The sequence below is a fragment of the Lonchura striata genome, chromosome 6 (genome assembly GCF_046129695.1).
Source record: "Lonchura striata isolate bLonStr1 chromosome 6, bLonStr1.mat, whole genome shotgun sequence".
In the NCBI taxonomy this organism is placed as follows: Eukaryota; Metazoa; Chordata; class Aves; order Passeriformes; family Estrildidae; genus Lonchura; species Lonchura striata.
Window position 1 is genome coordinate 49,271,628 of NC_134608.1, and position 21,218 is coordinate 49,292,845.

General features: G+C 43.3%; 1 protein-coding gene and 1 long non-coding RNA gene across 7 annotated transcripts in view; one reads left to right on the top strand and one right to left on the bottom strand.

Annotated features, from left to right (window-relative positions):
- Window positions 1-7,774: 7,774 nt before the first annotated feature.
- Window positions 7,775-12,477, bottom strand: LOC116183758 (uncharacterized). The gene is made up of 2 exons (XR_004148451.2): window positions 12,371-12,477; window positions 7,775-9,681 (listed from the first exon to the last, which is right to left on the bottom strand). It is a non-coding gene; the product is annotated as an uncharacterized LOC116183758 (long non-coding RNA).
- A 78-nt stretch (window positions 12,478-12,555) lies between these two features.
- Window positions 12,556-21,218, top strand: part of SOX6 (SRY-box transcription factor 6) — a 371,444-nt gene continuing 362,781 nt past the window's right edge. For 2 of the 6 annotated variants that reach the window (XM_021525597.3, XM_077784278.1), the window contains exon 1: window positions 17,130-17,904. The gene's annotated coding sequence lies outside the window, so the exon portion shown is untranslated. Of the gene's footprint in view, window positions 12,685-13,170; window positions 13,351-17,129; window positions 17,905-18,784; window positions 19,148-19,676; window positions 19,714-21,218 lie in introns of those variants that run through there. The other 4 variants (XM_077784277.1, XM_021525593.3, XM_021525596.3 and 1 more) reach the window with 4 other exon arrangements.

Sequence of the window (21,218 nt, forward strand, 5' to 3'; positions counted from 1 at the left end):
GTTTTTGTAGCTGTATCATAAAAGCCCATGTTACATTTTCCCAGCCTCAGGGCTACCATCCTAATCTTCCCCATTCCATGCATTTCTCCCCAGGTTTCTTCCTGCTTGCTCAAGGACCCAGAAAGTACAACAGAGTAATGCTGCTAACAACAACAAATCAATACAAATCCCAATTGGATTAACCAAACTTTGCTTTTATTATCTCAGCCAGGGCAGGCCAGTAAACAAAACTTTGAAATCAAGTTCTTTACCTTCCTTCTCCCGTATATAAGTCCAGAGGACATCACACGTGAAACTTTTACTTCTGAGAAAATTTTATTTCTAGAAATCTGTCATCCATTAATTCTCCAAATCTGAAAATGTGTTGATTGCATGAGTATTACTTTTGCCTGCTTTTCTCTTCTTTGAACTCCTCTGATTTGCAGCATTTTCCCCTTGAAGTATCTTTTACACTCTTTCCATATTGCTCTCCACTGCTGTCCTCCAGTATGTGTTTGTGTTAACCTTTAACATACCTTGTCTCCACTACTTTACTTTTAGATATCTCTTTTTGTGTCTGCAAATAATTTATACTAATTACCTAAATTATCAGGAGAAGACAGGAAGTGGGAGCATGAAAGTATCTGTAAATTGACTTATCCTAGTTACATTCAAAGACCTGCTGGCTAATCAATGTATATCTGGGAACAGTCCATGTGTCCATGTGTCACCTTGTTGTCTGCTACAATTCTTCCTTCTGGGCCTTTTTGGCAAGTATATAGTCAATATAAACTTGCCTAATTTTTTTTAGGTGTTTTCCCCAAAGGAAGATTTTATCTTCCTTCCAACTAGTGTAATCTTCAATAGGAAAGCTAAACCTACTAACTAATATCTATTTATTTATATGCTTCCAAATAGCCTATTCTCTTTAAGGAATTAACACACCAATACTTTGTAGCTTCCCTGCAGTTTTTGTCTGCAATTTCCAAATCGATATTTTACAGAGACTTTTTTCTTGCTGCTGTTACTGTTGTCAACATATTAGAGTTTTTGCTTAATTTACAGTCTGAGTGTAGTATTAGAAATTCTTTATTTTGGATTTCTTGTCTCCTAAGTATTTTTCTCTGTTCTTATAGATTCAGTTTTCCAACTTCGTCATGTGTATGTAGTTGCCCTTACAAATGTTAGTCAGATAAATCTGTTCTAAAAACTGACATATTCTCAAGTAAGAAAATATTCATGTTTTAAGGGTGTGAGATGGCAAATTTAGATTTTGCACAGAGAAAAAATGTGCTGTCTTCCACACTAATAATTTTCCAAATGCCATCTCCTACTCATGTTGGTTTCAGTCTTTTTCAATCCTTCTCAAACAGTCTCTACCTTATCTTCTCATCTACACAATGAAGGCTTAGAAAGGAGAAATTTACTCACAAGTGTGATCTGTGTAGTTCAGGAAGGATTTTTCCTGGCCTGTTACACCCTACAGAAACTCTGCTACATATCTTTAAGACCATGACAGTTTTTTCTTGCTTCTTGACCCGCTCAGTAATGTTTAAGTAAGAATCTTGATTTTATTTCTCTGGTATCGTGGTAATTTAAACTCTTTATACTTACTCATTCTATCTCAGTGTTTTTAGAGAAAGTGCAGAGGTTTTAGGAAGCTTCTAAGCGGTCAGGCTGGCTCCAGCTCTGGGTCCATCACAGCTGGAGTTGATCTAAGTTTGGGCTGCCTTGTCCTCTCCTCTATTGGCTCTGGCTCTGTGTTTCCACCTTCTGCGCTGTGCTGGCACTGGCTCTTGTCTGATCCTTCTGTGAATTGCTCCTTGGAACAGATCTGGCTGAAAAGTTTTTTTGTTTCATTGTTCTTTTATTTTTTTTTTCTCTTCACTTTGGTGGGGTTAGCTTACAGACGAGCAGCCTCCCTGGGTTGGCTCCTGTGCACCTGCGTGGGTGTTAGTGCTGAGGCAAGGGAAAGAATGGGAAGCCTTGGTTGTAGATGAGGCACTGATGACCTGAATTCTTTGTGGGTTTGAGGTGCCATCAGATCCCAACTCCAGGCTGCAGTTCCACCTTTTCTCTGAGCTGATCTCCACACCCGCACCCATTCCCTGCCACTGTTCCCTCTGGGGCCAGCACTACTCTTTTGTGTAGTTGCACTTTTCCAAATCACAGCAGAGCCCCTCTCCTTGCCCCCCAAAACCACAGCAGTTGCTTCAGCTGACAGAGCATGGAGCCGTGTAATGTTACTGCTGGCAGTGTAGGTGGAGCAAGAAAAGTAAATATTTTTTTTTTAAAGCAAAAAAAGTACATGCCAGTCATTAAGCTGTGTAAAGTAACCGTGGAATTGCAGCTTGTGAAGTGCATGTATTTATATTTATTACATTTTACCAATGACCCAGCCTGTTTAGCCTTGACATGACTTTTAAGAAGACTGTTCTTGAATGGAAGATTGTTCTCCCTCTCCTCCTCCCACTCAAACCTCCCAGTTTAAGTCTCTTGGTAGCCACCTGTAAGTCCAATCCAATGGATTCCAGAAATCCATTAAGTGTTTTTACACATATATACATGTAATTTCATTTGTATTTACAGAGAAAATCAATAAAGCAATAGGGTTATGAAAAAAAAAATAACACATTTAACAGATTTTCATTGAAAAATAATTTAATATGGTTCCTTGAAGTGTGCAACTAAATTCATAGGGAAGGAATAGGCTGATGCTATTGGCCTAAATTGTGCCTGTTCCTTTAGCCTTTACACAGATGATGATCTGCTCCAAGATACCCATTCTGAAGTATCACAAAGCAGGGAATGACTAAAGGTAAATGGTAAGACTAGACAAGAGTTGCAATTACTGTGGAAATTGGAATTCATCTCACTTGGCTTAGTCTCTACAATACTGGTATCTAGCCTAAATGAATTGTTTCTAGGTCTTTTTCAAAGTGGGAGAAAGGGACAGACTTCTCCAGTGCTAGTTCCTCTTCTACTTCATGGGCAAACCAGGCAATATTGAAATGTGCTTTGGTGATACCTCTCTGTATGGATGGATGGATTTGATTATAAAGAAATTCTGCACAGTTAGCTTATACTAGACAGCTACTTTTAATTTCCTGAACTTTTATGAGCTATAAACTAAGATTGAAGCTCAATTATCATATGCACAAATTTTTAATCCCTTTAAGTGTGGAAAACCTTTATATGACTGTCAGCTTTTTTGTATTAGCTAACTGCAAATATTTCATCAACTTACTACTCTTTACACAGACAGAGCTACATCCATTTTAAAGTTCTGAATTTCTAAGAAATGTAGTGGTTTGAACGAGAAAGAAATTTTAAGCAAACATCAGAGAAAATATATAATCTTTGGGTTTTACATTAAAAAAGTATCTAAAGTAAAATAATGCTGGAAACTTTACTGTGTTTTGGCAATAGCTTGCTTATTGAACATAGAGTTATTTATTTAGTCCACTGAGTATGTTCATGAAACCTTAGTAAATTTTTGAAATAAAATTTGCAAGTAGCATAAAAATCTAGCTGGCTAATGACAGGATATTCTCTGCATAAGTGTGGTTAAAAATAAGAATTAAAAAAAAAAAAAAAAATCCAGATTTTAAGGAGTAGTATCTCTGCATCGAAAGGGCAAGAGTCTAAATCTAAATGTAAGTGTAAAGGCTGGAAAAGATTGAACATATGTTATTTCCCACCAGCACAATATTAAATGCAATTATTTTCTTTCTGCTAGAATCTTGAATATATCTTGCAACACAACCTCAAAGAGTCCCCTGCTGCTGTTGATTATAGTGAATCCCACTTCCTGCCACCCAGTAAGTCTTTGCAATTTTCTCTTTTTCGCCACCCTGTGGAGATAAATAATGTATATTAATGTGGAAATATCAACAGTAAAATCTCTTAATATTCTCCACAAAATAAAACTTCTCTCTAAATCAAAGGATTTGTATCATTCATTAATTTTTTGAGCAAAAAAAAAGCAAGTTCCTTATGTAAAGGCTTTGAAAAGTTTGAATCTCACTCTTGGAAAACAAGTATGCCAAATACTGTATAGGAGAGAAATAAGTTTTTTCAAACTGAAAAAAGGGTTTGGTATAGTGTACTACATTTAAACCACAGATTTTAGTGTTTTCATTTCTCAGACTCATTAAATAGACCTTGACAAATCCCTGTTTCTCTTCCTTTGACCCAGAACCTTAGGAAGTATGTCAGAGAATTTAGTGCTGTTTTTCAGGAATTGCTCCCTGTGCTGAACACGAGTGTGGAGGATGTTCTGTAAAAGGTTCATCATGTGTAGCTGTGATAAAAGTGTGCATTCAAAACCTAGACATTGCTAATTCCACACTCAGCTCTCCCCGCTTTTGTATATTAAAAAAACACGACATGACAAATGTCCTTTACAACTCTAGGCTGTAGAAAGGACAAGAAAAACAAAGGCAGAAGCTATGGTGCCCTGAACACTGCTTTACAATCGAGGCTGATGTTTCAGTGCTTAAGTGGAAAATTGCCATCCTAAAGAAATGATTGCTTGCTGACTATACAAGTTGGGGATCTGGGGTGTGTGTGACCATATTGATTCTAAAGTGCTCTTTATTTTCTTAACATGCTTTTCCTTTTAATTCCAACTTCCAGGAACATCGACTCCTTTGATGAACACCGTAAACATTTCCTAAGTTAAGAGAAACCCCAACCCTATAATGCTAACCTTTCTATTGCTTAAATGAGAAAGCTAATTGAAAGAAATGTTCAAGCCAGAAAATATGAAAAATTTTAAATAAAAAATAATTTTAAAAAATGAAAGAACCTTCTCAGAACAGAACCCTTAGTCACCAACATTTCAGATGGCAGTCTGAGGAGTCTAACCACTCTGTATTATTAAAATACCATCAAATTAAAATAATGGCAAAATACTGAGACAGAGGCAAATTGTGTCCCCTGCTATGTGGTTGTGGCAGGCCAGCAGTCAAGGACCCAGACAGGAGTGTAATTTCTGTGGGAAGGAGGGGAGGGAGAAGGGAGGATACCTTTTGTGTTTCAGGGCTGGGGAATGTGGTACTAGAAAATGTGGGCAGTTGTGAGCTGCATTTTATTAGCTGGTTTGGTACTTGGCAATAATGCAGCACCAGTGCAGGCTGTTACTGACTCAGAGAGAAGCTGTTTCCTTCTTTTGTCCCCTTCTGCCCTACTAATAACAGCTGCTGGGAAGGTATTTTCCCCGTACTGTTTTGTTGAAAGGTAGATAAATATTTTCAATTATCCCTTGCTGTTAGAGTTCAGTGTAAATAATTTGTGTTATGGTAAAAATCCACCTAAGGCAGGAAGACTGTTTGCTACTTTCAGCCCAAATTCTGTAAACATTTCTGTGCCTGTTTAGTTTTCACCATGTGAGCAGTATCCATTTGGGTGAAGTTAAGGATGGCTGTAGCTCCACATTGGAAACTTGACCTACTTTGCATATCATTATGCATGTAGCACAGTTTTAGTCCAAGAGAGTGTCCCGGAGATGGGAAGTCTGAGTTGCGGAAGAGTCCGTCGAGGAAATGAAATCTAGCCAACTAATATGAATTAAATATTTTTGTACTTTAGTGTAATATATTCATTCACAACTGGAGAAGTAGTAGGAATAACATAAGCATTAACAAAAAGTAGAATTTATTCAGTGGCTGAGGCAGAAACCAAAAGCAGCTTGGATGGTGGCGACACACAGGTGATTTATGAGTGTCTTTTACGATGAGAACTGCAGATTTTGGAATTAGTTTACACTTTGCAAAGAGAGTTTTGTTTATTTTGAAAATGGAGATATTCCAAGATTTCAAAAAATTTTAATGTCAAGTAAGGTATGCATTGTCTTACTTGTACCAGGATATTGTAATAGCAATACTTAAAAATCCTCCTATCGAATGTGATGGAGGATTTTAAGTGTGAATGCTGAAGCTCATTACTATCTATGAGTATTTGTATACATTATCTATTCCATTAACTTAGTTCCTGATGCTGCAGAAGTTTAGATGCCCAGAATTATACAGAGTGAATAAGTCTATTAGAGTAAATGGGACTCCTACAAATGTGTGAAGTGAAATGTGAGCGTGAAACAAGCAGGGCTGGGCCTTTTAATGGGGATCTAGTTTTGCATAAATATAATCAGTATGTGAGGAGTCTTTCATGAATTAAGTCCCCTACAGGCTCCCTCCAGGTATAGAAATAGGATAAGATGCAAAGTCCAAAAAGAGTAGGCCCCAGGTTTTTAGGGACTTACTTCCACATTTGCAGGCATTGAAGCAGATAGAGGCAGATATGGATCTGTCTAAATTGAGACAGGCATTCTTAGCATTTTTCTACTCAAGTGACTTGGTGTAAGTGACTTGTTCAGAAACACTCTGTAGGTTTGTAGCACAGCCAGGAATAGAACCCACATTTCCTGACTCACAGTTATAGACCAGACTTCTGCTCAAATTTGTGTGAAAACTTAATTGGCCATGTTTCTCTGTGAGGGGGAATTTATTAATATTGCTGCTACCTTTCAGTGTTTTGTCATTTTCCCAATATGATCTCATTCAATAAAGGTGTAGAGCTGAACGTGAGCTTTCTCTGAGTAGATGCAGAGCATCTGGTTTATACAAATGGTTTCCCACCAAAAAGGAAAACTTGGAACTGTAGATTTTTAATGCACAGATCTTGTGCTGTTGCAATGTTAAGAAGTCCTTGTTGTTATGAATGTGCATTATGAGTATATTGTACACAGTCCTGGTATGCAAATGTGTAGCATTCAGAGAAGTGAAATAATTCTGTGATATTATTATCTTTGTAAATTGCATCTTAAGAGTTTGTTGAGGACTTTACGATGGCAGTTTTCTATAGTCACAGCTATACAGCACAAAGTGTTTCTTTCATTATTAACAATAACTGAGCCAATGAAAATGCTTTTAAATATACACCAGACAAGCAGTTATCCAGCTCTTCCTTCTTACCATCCACAAACCATCTTTTAGCATCTTATAAACGAGCATGTAAAATAGCTTTGTAAACATCTGCTTTTCATTGTTAATTGTCAGGGAAAACTAGAGATTTAAATGCTTCTTTTGTAGCATTCCTTAATCCTATCAGAAAGGAGAGCTCTAGATGCTTCTCCTTTCTCACTGCAGATAGCTTCCTTAGGCTGGGGGCTTTCTTCTTTTTCCTTTTAATTTATTTTCTTTTTTGTAATATCGATAGTTTTCATTTACTTACAAACAGCTTGTTTCACATCTCAGTTTGAAAGGTCTTGCAGGTTCTAGTCTGTGTGGCAACTCAGTAAATTTAAATAAAATATACTGTGGAAGTATTGATTCCTGTATATAATGTGTTGAAAATCTAAATTTTTTTCTCATTACGATGTGCTCGGTATTTTCTTTCATATATAAACTATCAGGTCAGGTATTGTATCATATATATGCAATAAGAAAACAGAAGTATGTGTTCATATATAACATTAAAAATAATAAATAAAAACTCACACTGCTACAATACAATTATTATTTTTTTAGAAACACTGCCTTTATTTTGGTTAGCTTTTCTGTTCTAATAATCAAGTCATTAATGTCAGTTGAGTGTGTCTGGCAATGATTTACTTAAGGTAGCATTCATAACACACAGTAGCTGCATTATACAGGAAAAATAAATCTATTCATGTTACATTTCCTACCTTTAAAGCTTTTTAAAAATCTTGTATTATGGTCCTGGATTTGTAACATTTGACTTTTTGCTTCTTGCTTGCACAAAAGGAACATTGACGATTTAAAACTATTGCATGTTTTATATTTTGTGAACAGGAATAAATCTCTTTTTTTATGTTTTTTTTTCCCTGCTTTATTTGGAAAAAGATACTTTTTTCACTTAGAGTTTGAATGTTTCCGTAGCTTTTGTCATTTAATTTTGGTGTTGTGAAGTCAAAGTCTGCTTAACTAATTCCTCCAGCACAGTCATTATTTTAGAATAATTTAGATTTCTTCCCATTTTGTTAATTAAATAATAATTTAGGGGTACCATTACCTATTAATGTTTTTATTCCTTCTATTCAATATTTACTTCTAGAACTTCCTAAAAGAATTGTTACATGGACCTCAGCATCACTGCATGTAAAATTAATTGAAATGACATATTGTTGCAGTTTCTATGACAACCATATCATGATGCTGATGCTCTCAAAAATTTATAAACTACTATTTCAACTATGCTAATAGCACTGAGTAGAGCTAACATTTATTTACTTAATATTCTTATTAGAATCAAGCTTTAATACTTCATTAAAAAAAAAGAAAAAGGTGTATGTCGGTATTTTTCGTTTGTCTGATGGGTTTTTGTGAAGGAATTCTGGCTTTCTGTGAGAACCTTTTTAAAATCTAACTCTGCTACGTTATGTTGACAAAGGGCTTATTCACTCAAAACAAAGAGAATGTATATCATCACTCACAAACTTTTAAACACGACATTGCAAAAGAACTGTTACAGTGCCATCCACGGCAAAAAGCAGTCTTGTTTTGCTAGTGGAATATTTAAAGCCAGTTTATTCCTATGTCTATTGTCCTAGATGCTAAACCTCAGATACTTGTGACATGAGAGTACTGATTCACTGGCATGACTTACATAAATAAAATCACAAGCTGAAATGTCTTTATGAGCAGTCACAGAGTTATAAACCCCCTAAAAATATTTACTTATTACTGCCTTGGTTTATTGTAAGTGGGAAATGTGAAGAGGCTTTGCCTGGTTACTTGAATATTTTTTTTTCCATATTAAATACATACCTTTAGTATAATCACGTTATTCCATCAATCTGCAGGCTTTTGAAAGTTAGCTGATTTTAACAGTTTGACAGGGAACTCTATTACTCAGGCAACACTCACGTTGGAATCAATGTGTGTTTTACTTGAGTAAAAAATTTAGGACCAATGTAAGATGCCTTATTCAAGTTACTTCATAATTATATAGATTGCAATGACTTAAAAAATAGTGAGCTTTGCTCTCCAAACATAGTAATTTTATTCAGTCTAACTTGCACTTATTAAAAAAGTGTGTTTTCTATTCAAAATGTGTGATTCTCATATATAAGACTTATTGATCATTGATCCAAATAGGAAATAAAACACCTTGATCTTTCAGTCATTTGTCTTAGGAAGATTCCAAAACAGTCCAATCACATTTGCTACACTTCGGTCTTAAATCTGATATTACCCTGGAAAAACGTTTCATATAATTGAACATATAATTGAATGTTCAAATACGTTGAGATCATGTCGCATTTCAGCTTTACCAGTATGAGTGCTTTCAGCAGTTTCTGCCCAACATTCCTGGTTTACTAAGCTATATTTAAACATGTTTTGAAAGATTTATACAGTGATTTGCTTCTTAGTCAACTTTGTTGCAAGAAGTTACTACTGCGTATTTGGGTAAGAATATGTGAAGTGCCCAAAGGAGGAGAGGAGGGAGGACATGGTGTGGGATATGCCATGATATTTACAAGCTCTAAATAAAACTGGACATCTTGAAACAACTCCCTACCCCAAAATATCTTTGTAGACATTTTAACCTCTTGTCTTGGTATTTTCTAAACTGTTAATCCTTTCCAGCATCATCATTTTGAGTGTCTTCATATGAAGCATGCACTTCACAGGCACAGGACTTGAGCTTCTGGATGAAACAACTGGCAGTGACACGAGCCTGCAAGATTAGGCCATATTGTCACAAATCCAAAAGAACATCTTGAAACCAGTGCAATTTGTAAGTGCACCATGGTAGTAATATAAAATACCAAATCATTGTCCTATCTTGAGGATTCCTTTTATTTCTGTTCATGTGGCATGTATATGTGGCTAAGTGGTAATACATTTATTTGCAGTGTGGGCCAGTCTCTAGATCAAAGACAACTTTGTTTATTCTAACCTTCAGGGTTGTTTTTCAATATTTTTGTTTGGTTTTATTTGGGTCTTTTTGTTTGTTTGTTTGGATTTTTTTTTTTTTTTTTTTTACTCAGTATATGTTTGTAGCACAATAGTTTGGTCAGGGACATTGAAAATTGTGCTTTACTGGTGGGGTTATTTTTTATTTGAGGGGGTGGGTGTACGAAACAAAAATAAACTGATGGAATAATTGCCATGTTACAGTAGAAAGCCTATACACGTTGTTGAATTCCAGCAGGTGCTGTCAGAATGGGACACTGCCAGTGAGAAAATAAAAGCACCGTGGTGTGCTGATAAGGGTTTGCAGTCATCATGTTTCAGCAAAGGCTTTTCTGTCACTGAGATTCTGGGGGAAGATCCTCAGCAACTTTCATGTTTACGCCACTGACCTAGAGTTTACTCTGGGCTGGAATATAAAATAGAGTTGCTGTGGGCTGTAAAGGGGTCCTGTAGCACGAGTCCCCTCTCAGCCCCTCTAATGTGTGTGCAGGTACAGCTCTACCTGACACAGATCTTCCTGTCCCCCCTCCTACCCGAGACAAGCTCTGCTATTCCCAGCTGAAGCTGGGAAAATTGGTATAATATGTGAGGCTACACAGGTGCATGCCTTAGTATGAGTGTGATAATTGCTCTAAACATCTCTGGCGTAGCTTTGGGTTGCTTCTGGAAAAGCACATTTAAAATCACCGTTAATCTTTTGTGTGTTAGTGGTGATTTATGGTCATCCTGCTCTACAGAGATGGGAGTTGAAAAATGATTAAGATGACAAACAGGCAAATCCAGCTGTTAGGTGAAATTCCCAGATTAGAAGGAGCAGACGCATTTCAGTGGAAATACTTGCACCTTCCACAGTCACGCTACTATTTTTCTACTTTAACTCCGTGCATGAAAAGCATCCGGTATCCAATCTTAAGGTGATTCCTAATCACAGCCGAAGGTAATTGCCATTTTTTGGAAGTTGCTATTAGAGTTCTCATGATTCAAGTGTGGAGGTTACTCTGCCAGTGCAACTAGAAGGTAGGAATTAAGGGACTTCAACCTTGCCGGTGCAGTCAGTGCTTTTCTGGATGCTGGGATGCCTTGACATGATTGATGCTTTCCAGTAGCTGGGATGCTTTCCACCAGCTGCTAAAAGCCTCCTGAGAGGAACCCCCTTCTGGGTTAAAGCTTTCTGTGAGAGGTAAGTGATGTGTTGTGCCCCTGTATAAATGGATCTGTCTCCTGCACTAGATCCATTTCCATAGCTTTCATGTGCCTGGAGCATGCCTTAGAAACTCATCGTGCTGAGCCTTGTCCACAACTTTTAGCAGTGTCACCCCAGGTAATGTCCATGGGTGGTGACAGCCTAGTCTTTCTTCTTTTCTTTTTTCCCATTCCCCTTCCATTAATATAAATATAACCAAAACCCCAGCCTCAAGCTTTAGGAAATCACCTAAAAGACTAGAGAAGGAAAATCTTCCAGGAAAGTCCAGGCAGTGCAACTGGCTTGATTTTGGCCGGGGAAGGAGGCGGAAAGAGGATGAGCAGAGGAGTCAGCGGTGCTCCCTGGCACACGCTCCGAGGGGACGCTGCCTTCCAGCAGGGGGGTCGGAGAGGATTTACAGGGAGCGGTGCCGGCGGGAGGAGCGGGCCGGGATGCGCTCTGCCCTACTCGCCCTCCGAGGAGCGCCCGGCCACGGCGAGACAAGCGAAGGCGGGAGAAAGTCTCGGGGCAGGGGGCTAAGGAAAACACCGGTGCGGCGCTTTCGCTTTGTGTATTCCCATCTCCTCAATTCTCCTGAAATTCGCCCCGTCTTTCTCCGGCCCCTGCGAGCGGGCGGGAGGCAGCGGCGTGCGCTGTCCCGGAGCCCCGGGCGCTGCGGGCTGCCCGCGGCGGAGCCCCGAGTGCCCCGTCCGCCCTGCGCGGGGTCCCCGCGGCCGCGGCGCGCTCGGCTGCCCCGGGAGCGCGGCGGGCGCTCGGTGCGGGGCCCGCGCCCGCCTCACGGTGGCGCGGTAAGCACATGGACAGCGCCGGGAGCGCGCTCCGCTCTGCCTTCCCTGGAATAACAGTCCCGGTAATGTCTCGGATAAATCAAACCGCTGCTACGGCGGCGCAGGCACGGGGGGTGCGCGATGCTCCGCGCCGGCGGAAGGTGTTTCAGCCTCCCCGGTCGGCGTAGAGCCCGGCGGCATCGGAGCGAGGGTCTGCGGCATCTCAAGAGCGCAGTCTCACCTGGGGTTAGTTTCCCCCTCCCCCTCTCCGTCTCACTCCTCCCCCAGCCCCTCAGGAGAAGTTTGCAAAGAATGTGATGGAGAGCGTAAAGCGGCAGATGCCGACGTTAAGCTCCGGCTCGGTTCGGGCACCAGGAGCTGAGCCGCAGCCCCGAGCCGCCGCCCTCGTTAGCGCAGCAGCGCGCCCCTGGCACCCGGGGTACCCGTGGGGGGACAAACACAACGTAGAGTGATCTTACCTCCGAGCCGAGGGAGCAGCCTGCGAGGCAGCAGCGGGAGCAGCGCGGCTCCTGCCTCCCGCCCCGGCCGGTCCGTCCCCGCGCTCCGGCAGCGCCGCCGCGCCCGCCCCGCCGGGCTCCGCTCCCGCCGGGCTCCCCCCGCCCCCGGCGGGCAGTCCCCCGCCTCAGCCCCGCGCACATCCGCGAGCCAGGGGCACCGCTCCCAGGCAATCCTTGCCGGTGCAAATCCCCCGAGGCTTCTCTCCGCCAGAGCGTGGAACAAAATTGCCGGTTCCCCTGAGTTTTTGTCAGGCTGTGCTGGCGCTCGGGAGCAGGTAAGGCGGCTGCTGGCTGCCAGCGATCCCCGCTGCACTTGCAGCGAGCAGCAGGAGCCGGTGGGAGTGTGGTCTGCTCTTCATTAGGGAGGGGGGAACGGACCCTGGAGGTGATGCAGTGAAACACTTCTACTCCCTTGCATTGTGTTTGTCACAGACCACGGGCGCTCTCCTTTTACAACATTCACTTCAAGCATTCTCAAACCCAACCGGAATAAGTTCTGATCCTCCCCTTTAGTTTACATTGGGGTTGTCAAAGGATTAAATAAATGAAACTTTATTTGACCGTGGAGTTTACAGACCCTGGGATCCCTGGCGCTCTGGCCTTATTCTAATTCTATAGCGGTAATTACCCTTCGTTTCTTTAAGTGCAATAGATTTATTGCCTTAGAGACTATGCACAGTTTGATTGAATTATTCATTTTTTTTTTTCTTTGGTGTAGACTGCATCTGGGGACTGATGTGACGTGTAGATTTTTTTTTCAGGAACAAAGGGAATGTGGAAATGAAAGAGAGAGGGAGAGAGAGGCTGGCAGATGTGATGAGATGCGGTGAAGGTGTATCCAGCTTGGCACTCCCACTCCTCTCTTCTCCTCTCATTGCAGCCCTGGGTGACTCTCAGGCTAACACAAACAGCTTTTCTTCCGCAGCCTGCCCTCTGTCACTGTAAGTACAACAGCCTTCTCTTATCAGCATGCAAATTCCAGCCACTCACTACCTTAGCCTGGTGTTTGCACTTTAGATTTACAGAAGGGACCTTTAAAATGAACTTTCCGAGACAGGAAGGGGTTTTCATGTCGAACTTGCTTTTATTTTCTTTGTAAAAGTTTATGTGGTTTTTCCAGTTCTCTCTTCACCCCCCCCTTTCCTTTTTTTTTTTTTTTTTTTTTTTTTTTTTTTTTTTTTTTTGAACGACGGGGGCGTGGAGCGGGGAGATTGTTGCTGCGGCTTTTTCCTTCGCTATCAAGATGATGCACAGTTTAAAATGAAATTTAAATCTCCTTGATCCTTTTTCTGCCAAGACAATACATTTTGTTGGCAGATGACTCTGTAAAGAATTCAGAGTTTTTGTTTTCAGGCAGATCTTTAGCTTTGAGTGTTACAAAATGCAAACGTCCCCTAAATTTGGAGGAGTTCGCCAGAGGTTCTTGTTCTAGGGGAACTCGTATCAGCTGATGGGTTTGCTTTTGAAGAAACGTGCAGTAATTTACTTCTATCCAGCCTAACAAAACTTTTTCCCAATTGGATTATCAGGCTCTAACTTCTTTTCCTTTAGCTTTCTCTCAGATGCTGTTGATTATTTCGCAAAAGTTTCTCTGAACATCTTTAGCAAGCCTATAACAAGCCTTCATTGTCGGACAGTGTCCGCAGAGGGAATTTATAAACGTGCCTCTTAATTGTCCGGCATTAACTGGGGTGAGAGGGCAGTATAGTAGTGGGTGAATGACTTTTAAAGTGAAATTTCTTGCCCTTTGAATCCAAAACTTCTGAGACTGTTCCGCCAACTCTCCAGGAGTTGCAGGTTTGCTGCTCAGGTTAAAGATGCGGTACGTACAACTTGGCGCACAGACAGGTTGCCTCGCTTGTTGAATGTTGCTTTACTTTACCGCATTTGGTGGGACACACGGCGCAAAATGCCATGACAGCTGTGCACAGGTAAGTGCCCCGACCTGATGTGAGCGCCTGCGGTCCCTTCCCTGCGCAGGCACCCCCAGCAGGTCGGCATCCCTCCTTAACATCTGCCTGCCTTTAGCCCTCATGAAGCCAAAGCAAGGGCAGTAATTCCAAAGGCGCTGTCTAAACGTGGGGTAGGGCTCCAAGTGGAAGCGTTTTCTTGTTTCTCGGCACGTGTATACGGATCCGCACGGCGGGTGTTCACTTATGCAAACAAAGAGGGAATCACAATTATCCCCGTGCAGCGCGCACACACACACACACACACTCACTCACATTTGCATACAATGCCCAAGGAATCCTCTTTTCCTGCCGCCGAGAAGTTGCCGCTCTCGGGCGCTGTGAGTTGCATCTGTAACTTAATTGATCACACAGGGGAAGCAACAAGCTGGAGAGCGTTCCTGGCCGCATCCCTGCCGTGTCCTGCCCCAGCCCAGTGTCATTCCCTGCGCTGGAATTTCTGCGCTGGAGTGCAGCGGGATGCTCCCCCGATTTGGAGCTAGGTGGGCAGTTAGATGTATCTAATGCCTTAATTATCTCTTGTCCCATTCCCGCTTCTTGTTTAATAAGGAACTACGTTTGAGGTGTGCTTGGGTTGTTTTTTACATTTCTGTTTCTTGGAAGAAAAAAACTTCCAGCAACAAATTACTAGAGTTGCAGACTGAGGCAGTCTATTCGTCTTTGTATTCTGATTTACATCTCTTCTCTTACGTAGCTCATTTTAATTTTTAAAAAATCTTTTTGCGTGCCAAAGCTACGCTAGTTGTGCAAAAAGTCAAGGTATTTCCTTTACTTGCAGCAGGTTTAAATGTGTTACAAGGAAAGCGTTAGTGGCCAATCGCGGGAATTCTCATAATTAAAGATTAAAAATGACAGAATAATATCTCGAAAGGCAGCTATTTACTGTCGTTAATTCCATACACCGGGTAACTGCAGCAAGGTGCATACTTTGAATTAGCCGAATGCAGGTGAATACAAACTCAGTATTTGCAATCATACAATTTGCCCTCATCTCTGAATTCCACTTTTTAAGTGTCTGCTATTAAAATTGAAAGAATGCATGGAAATTAGCTACTATGCCCTCATCAGCGAATTTGATGATAAAGCTTTACTAGATAATTATAAAGTTCTATTTCAAGGTGCTTGCTTCTTGCCGAATAGGACTTGGTTACTCCTTTTATTGTAGTGGAATTGCCAAAAATGTTGTATAAAACAGGTCCACTGTTCCAAGAGGGTCTAACTTACAACTCCTTTTCCCTGAACTCGGCTCGAGAGGGGCGATAGCACCTCGGATAGCAAAGGCAGAGGATGCAACGTGCATGCCTCCAGCAGTGTGTCGAGTTTTACAGCTTGTTAACAAAATGAATCAGAGCCAGGTCATATCTGTCCTGTGCCACCGCGTTAATGTTCAATTTTCATCACGTCCTGCTGAAGCCAGCTTCATTCGCAGTGGGGCTGAGTGTGCTTCTGGGTCTAACCTAGTCTGCAAATTTCTACTTGAGAGAGAAGGAAAGTGAAATCAGGCTCTCTCCTCGTCTTTTTGGCCTCTATAAGTTATGAAGCTATTTTAAAATTAAAAAGTTTGTCTGTTACTAACTGTTCCAGGCGCCTTCTGGAAAATGGGGAGAAAGTGCCAAAAATACAGAGATGAATCAACAACTTCTCTCTCTCATTTTGTGGGCTTGAGGTTGCTTTCCGCACTCCCATCTTAACAACAGTTTAGCCTAGGTGTGAATAATATCAAAAGAGGGAGACGTTCTCTCTGCAGCGCTGTTTGCCCACCTGATCTGCGGGCCCCTGACAGTTTGAAAGACTCTTTTATGTTTACCTTTGGAATGCAAAAATACAGCAGGGAGACTTTCCTGGGTTTGCAGTACTCTGCCACTGGTTGATTTTCTCCTCAGCTCCTTATAGTTTTTCCCCTTCTTTCTCCCAGATCTTCCCCCCCCCCCCCCCCCCCCCCCCCCAATCCCCAATTAGCACTTCCAAGAGAGCGTGAGTTCCTAAATTGGTATTCAAGCTGATATTCCAGTCCTTATCTGTTGCCTTTTGGTAGGCAGAGAGAGGGATATTTATATATTGCCGCTGCTAAAATTTCTCGTCGTCGCCACGAGAATCCCAACTTCAGCTCAAGTCCGTCCTAAATCAGTTTTTCCTCTGCGGCCATACCTGTCTTTCCCTTTTCACTGCACTCACTTTTCACCTTTCTGCTGAATCCATCACTAAATAGTTTGTGGGCTCTGAGTGCCTTCTCTCCCCCAGGTCCCTGTAGCTGGACTCCCATCTCTGGTGTAATTTATACTTTCTATTTCATCTGCCCCCCGCGACCCCCCCACCACCCCCACCCGCCTGTTTAATTTTTTTTATTAATTTTTTAAATTTTTTCCCCCCTCCCGGCCGTGCTGCCGGATCGGGCTCTTCGGAGACCCATTTATCAGCTGTCACTAAGCGCTTGCTGAGTGCTTCCCTCTCGTCGTCCCCGCTCCCTCCCCACGCCGCCAGCCCTTCCCTCCTCCCGCACATCGTCTTCCTCCAGCTTTTTTATTTTATTTTTTTCCTCTCCTCCTTTTCCCGGGTGGTTTTATTTCCCTGCTGTATCCCGGGAGCCGGCGGGACTCTCCCGGCGTGTGCGTCCCCGGGCGGAGGGCGGGCGGAGGGCGGGCCGGCCCCGTGTGACTCGGCTCCCCCCGCGCCGCCCCGGCCCCGCGAACCGGCTCCCCCGGGACCCCCCCGCTCCCCCTCCTCCTTTTCCGGCCCCCGCCCCGCCCTCGCACCCCCTCCCCGGTAACTTTCTAGTACCTTTCCTCACCACTCCGGGCAATCAGTGGTCATTAGCGGGAGCGGAGCGGTGTAGGGTTTCATGTGTCTAATGGCCCTGTGAGTGGTGATAGCTGCGCGGGGATGCGGCTGGCAGCCCGCGCCGATTTCACTTTCTGTTTTGTGCTCACTTTCTCCGCAGTTGTTGCTCTCCCCGCTCGCTCCCAGCCTCTCTCTCTCTCTCTCTGTGTGTGTGTCTCTCCCTCCCTTCCCCTCTCCCTCCTCTCTCTCCCTGTGTTGTCTCATCTTGCCTGTGCTGTCTGGGCGGGGGAGCCCTGCCTCCTTTTGCCTTCCTCAGATCAATGCCCTGGCCACTCACTTTCTGATGTTGCACGACGGGAAATGCTTTGAATACTTACGACATGGCCGCTCACATTGATTGCCAAGATTGACAGCAGTAACCATCGCCTTCACTTGTTTCAGGAGGAAAAAAAAAAAAAAATGAACCTGATTGTAACCAAATCTCCAGGCAACCCATCCGCAAACTTCTAACGATCGGGATCCTGCACATCCATGGCCCGGAGAAACACCAGCAGACTCTAGTTCATTTATTTTATTTTATTTTACCGAATTACTACCCATTTATTCCTCTCCCCTCCCTCCCCCCCTTCACCTCCTTCCCTCTTTTTTATTTTTAATTTTTTTTTTAATGAAAATTACCGAAGCGCGTTGCAAAAAAAAAAAAAGGAGGCTCTCCCAGTGCTTTGTGCCACACTGGATCCCGAGGAGGTAACCAGGAAAACCAGCCCTATTGTGTTGTATACCTGTTGTTTGCTGTGGTGTGTAGTGCTGCGTGGCTTGGTGGCGGTGGCGGCGGTTTAATGGGTTTTCGCTGGATTTATGTCGCTTTGCAGGAGAGAATTCAGTTTCCCCTGCGCTGTCTTTAATGGGTTATTAGTTGCAATTGAGTGAAGCAGCAGCGTCCGGAGATAGATCTGTTGTTTAGCTTTTAACATTGCTAAATTCACCCCTTCCCCCGCCTCCCCCTGCACGATTATTTACTTTGATATCACGAGGGTGTTGTGTTTCTTTTTTCTTCTTCTTCTTCTTTTTTTTATTTTTTTTTCCCTCCCTTCTCTTTAGGGAAAAGTAGTTATAGTCTCGTCCCCGTGCGAGTTTCCGGGGTTGTTTGAATCCCGAGGTTTCCTAGACGTTAAGGGACCCCAGTACCTTGAAATCACAACACTTTCTCATCCTTTCCGAGTAGAGTTTATTTTAAAATCTAGTGACAGATCAGCGTTGTATTTTAAGATCACCCACGGCAGGCGAACACATGGTGCGGGAAGATATTGTACGTAAGGAGCTAACACGAGAGGGAGAAAGAGAGAAAGAGAGGAAAAATAAAATCCGAAATAAATCTTTGAGAGCGGAGCGCTGCTGTCATTGCTCCGAAGTGCCCGCGTGGGTTTCTCCTGGCGGGTAACCCCGAGAGACGCGGGATGGAGAAAGGCGAGGGGAGTTTAGCGGTGCCTGCGGGTTCTGCGCGAAGTTTGAGGCGGGTGAGCGCTTCGGAGCCGGCCGGGCACGGCTGCGGGAGCACACAAAGCTGCGGAGCGGCGGCGGCCGTGCCGCGCTCGGCCACGGCGCGGCGCTGTCCCCAGGAGCCGCCGCCGCCTTATCTCCCCCGGCAGAGCCCGGGATAAAGTTATACCGAAAACTTTAAAATCGATATCGCGCCCTAATTCGTGATACACAGGGAGGGGGGAAGAAGGCAGTCCATCATCAGAGAGCTCTGTTTACACCCGGGGAAGGGGAGATGCGTGCCGCTTTGTGGCAACAGTCGACCTGGGATTTCTTGCTGCCTTAGCTCTTTGCCGGAGGTCATGCAAATCGACCTTAAAAGAATGCATAAGCCATAAATTAAAATAAACCCTTAGCCAGAGGCTGATCCATAAGTAGACAATACCTAACCTGGACAAAACGGCTTCCTTTGCGAGCTGAAAAAAAGAATAGTGCCTAAACTAAATGCAAAGTAAGTTTTCAGGAAGTATTTCACTTACTATTATTACTGTTATTCTTCTTTTAAAATAAAATAGTGGCAGTTGCAACAAGCTAGCGCAGCTGTTTGCAGGCGGTGCTGCAGGATACGAGTGAGACAAGGTGTGTCTTGTGGAGAGCTTGTTCTTTCCCTGGGTTTCACTACCTTGGAAGCTGTTTATTTTTTTGGATTTGGGATAAGAAGCCTCTTTTTACCGTACACGCAATTTGATGGTTTATCTCGGATAACGCTGAAGAGTTTATGGCCAAATCTGGGTTGCCTGCAACTGTCACATGCGCGCACACAAGGCTGTGTCTGTATATAATAGTCTCGGGGCTTGTTTTTTTTTCCCGCAGTTTTTGACAATTGTTCCATTCATGATCCTGAAAGGAATCATCAGTGGGAGCTAATGAGAGCGCCTCTGCGGCTTGCCCTGCTCCGGGGAGGAGCGGGCACCGGCGCTGCCCGCTCGTGTAATGCATGCACGCGTGTAGCGGCGGCGGGGTCGCGGCTGGGTGTAGGCAGGGGACGGGGAGAGCAGCCAGGCGCGATGCGAGCAGGTACTTCCAGGCGTGCAGCGCCGGCCGAGCCGCCGCAGCGCGTCCCCGGGCCGGCGGCCCGAGCCGTGCGGCGGGGCCCGGGGTCACTGCCGGGCTCCCGCCCGTCCGGCCGGGCGCTGCCTCCGCTGCCTGCGGGCCGGCTGGCCGTGCGGTGTGCTGCGGGTTTGTTACGTGCGAAAGGACGGGAAGGAGTGAAAGTGGCACCGTGAAAGGACAATTAGTGCTGCGTCTGAGTGGCCGGGCTGGGGGGAAGGGGGGCCGCAGGGAAAGGCAGCCCGGTGGGAGCCTGGGGGCGGCAGATTAGTGCTGTCCTAGGGGTGTTTCCCAAAAACAGAGAGGTGAAACTTTCTGTGATAAAGTAATATATCTTCGCCTGCTGTTCGTAGATAAGGTATATGTTTATTAAGCAAATTTAAATAGCCTTCGGCACACGAGCGGCACTTTGTTCCTGCTGCTTTCTTTTGCCCTCACTTTAACATTTTTTTGCCATTTCCATCTTCAGTGCTGATCGTGAGGACAGGAGAACAGTTCTACCTAGTCCTCAAACAGAGTTTGAAGTCCAAAAATTAACGAATTTCCCTTTCTGTATTCGTGTAATGGAGCAATTTTGAAACCTGTTTTGAGACTTCGACTTGACTTGACTTGTTTTATTGACGTGCTTGTGCCCACTCATTTAATTAAGCCATTATAATACCATAAAGTAAATAATAAGAATGAATGTGAGATATGTGCTCGTAGCCTGCCATTAAATACGAACATTTCCCTGGAAAGGACCCTTTAAAAACTTTTTTTCAGCACCCCATGATTCTTTGGCAAGATCTTATTGCAGGTTTTTGTTTTGAGCCAGGATATTTCGTGGGTTTTTGTGCTCATGACGTTACATGCACACTACGCTCGGAATATAAACAGCAAGCGTACCTAGCAGCTCATTCTAGTAAAACTAAGGAATAATTATTTATAGTGAGTACATTTAAAAGAAAATAATGAGGTCATTTAGAGTATGCTGCAGTTTGAAGTAGCTCGACACCTGGCAGAAACTACATACGCGTTTTCTTCAGACTCTGCACTATCCATAACTTTTCCTTATAATACATTCTTGTGTTAAGTGAGAAAGGCTGTTTGTAAAACAATCCCCTGGCTGGTTCCAGTGTTGGGTGAAGCTGATCCTGTAATGGCATTTTGTTTTGAACAGTTGCTGTAGTTGAAGTTCCCTCATAAGGTAAGGTGGCACTGGGTCTGAAAGGAGGTCCAAATGCCACATTTATAATTAGACTGCCAATTCAGCACATTGTATCTATTGCTATACAGGGATATACTGCTGTGTCTGGTCTCTCAATAGACTGTATTCAGAATTAGCCAATTCAACTGCTTAAACTTTGGAGTCAAATTTAGAATAGGCAATGAGAGAAGGAAAGAAAGAAAACAATAATGCTTTCTTTTTTTCCCTCAGCTAGCTATTAAAAGCCAAAGAATATACGGAAACCAACCCAGGCACTGCTCTTGGA